The sequence below is a fragment of the Anomaloglossus baeobatrachus genome, chromosome 5 (assembly GCF_048569485.1).
Source record: "Anomaloglossus baeobatrachus isolate aAnoBae1 chromosome 5, aAnoBae1.hap1, whole genome shotgun sequence".
In the NCBI taxonomy this organism is placed as follows: Eukaryota; Metazoa; Chordata; class Amphibia; order Anura; family Aromobatidae; genus Anomaloglossus; species Anomaloglossus baeobatrachus.
In genome coordinates, this window is record NC_134357.1 from 335186425 (window position 1) to 335188130 (window position 1706).

The window sequence follows — 1706 nt, forward strand, 5'->3', positions numbered from 1 at the left end:
GCTGTTTCTGTAGTTCATGTGGTGTTTATCTACAAATATTTGAGTTGCATTTAGCCATTTACTGTAAAACCATGTACATGTGGGTCCTGATGGCAAGTAATTTGCCAGCAGCTCCCAGCAAATGCAGGAGGGGCAAAGCTTTATAATAGGCTGAGATAACGTGATACACTGCAATACATATGTAGTGTATTTATGCAATCAAAGGAGCACGTTTTGAATCTCTTAAATTTTTTTTGTTGAAATTTAAAAAAACAAAAACAAAACATTTTACTCTTAAATTAATGTACTCTGGAGGAAAAACACATACAAAATTGTCTTGCTAAATTCTACTAAGAAGGGGGCTGAAAGCCCGTACTTACGAAGCGCTCACTGATATCCTAATCAGGCACGAATACTAATATTCTTTATAGCAAGATACTATTTATTTTAATAGCACATGAATATATATAGTCAATGGTACATAGGCATAAGAACTATAGTCATAGAAACTTATACAATAACAGAAATATGCATCAACATTACCGTTATGTTGTAGCAATCCTTTCACATCGGAGGGAACTCGAGTTAATGATAAGGAATCAACATGGCATCTTGGCATGGCATCACAGGAACAGTGCGTACGTACACTTCAATGTCCTGGAAGGTATTTCCCTAACATTAAGCGAGTTCGGTGTATTTTTTATAGGAAAACTTTGTAGGTTGGGTTTACATGGTCACCAGCATGTGACAGCTGAGTCATGTTCATGTAACTTGACCACAAACTGTTGTGGGCACCGGCAGCTTCCTGCACATTTCCTGCACATCCTGCCAGTTGACAACTGGCTGACCACAGTTTGACCATAGTGTTAGTGAAATATTGCAATGAGCCGTAAATTTCATATGCAAGCTTCCTTAAACCTGTCTTTAAGCTAACCACAAGTTTCCGGTAAGTGGAACTGTAAATGTTACTTCCTTATTATCTAAAAAATGTCAAAACCTGGTTGACATGTATTCCTTGGTCATCATTATTGGCCATCCAAAGGACATCTTTTTGATACTGAATTATTGATAGGTCAAATAATATCTGGGATCACTCCTATCTTTTATGATTATGATCATGCCTATCTAATCACACATTCTTTCAGTCATATCACATTGGTATCACAAAAATTCATTACTAAAAAGATCTACATAGGTCAACTAAGGACCAAATATTGATAAAATATATAATCGTTAATATGTAGGGGACTCAACATAAACATTTAGCACGAAGATTACAAAATTAGCCATATTAGATAAGTGACTTAAACAAATAATGTTTCAGAATATACCTAATTACTGTTACTTTTATTAAAATACATTAAAAAGATTTTTTCAAAAAACAAAGGCAAAAACAACAATTATTCTCAACAAGGTAAAAATGACCAGGGTATCTGTTTCTTTATCACGCTAATTGAGGCACTTAGGAGGTAAAGAGTAGGTGACTTTTTTAAGTCAAAAAATGTCTCAGTTTATACTGAAAGGGGAACAGGGAGAAAAATACCTTTCCTTAGGCTGGGGCCACACGGGGCACTAGTGCGATGCTCGCATGACACTCGGCTTGCGCTGGCAGCACAGCAGGAGCAGAGTATCATGCTTGTATCCCTGCTACTGCGGTCCGACTGTGCGAGCGGACCTCAGCTGCAGGGGGCGGCCTGGCTCTCAAAAGGGGCAGGCCAGCGCTGCGG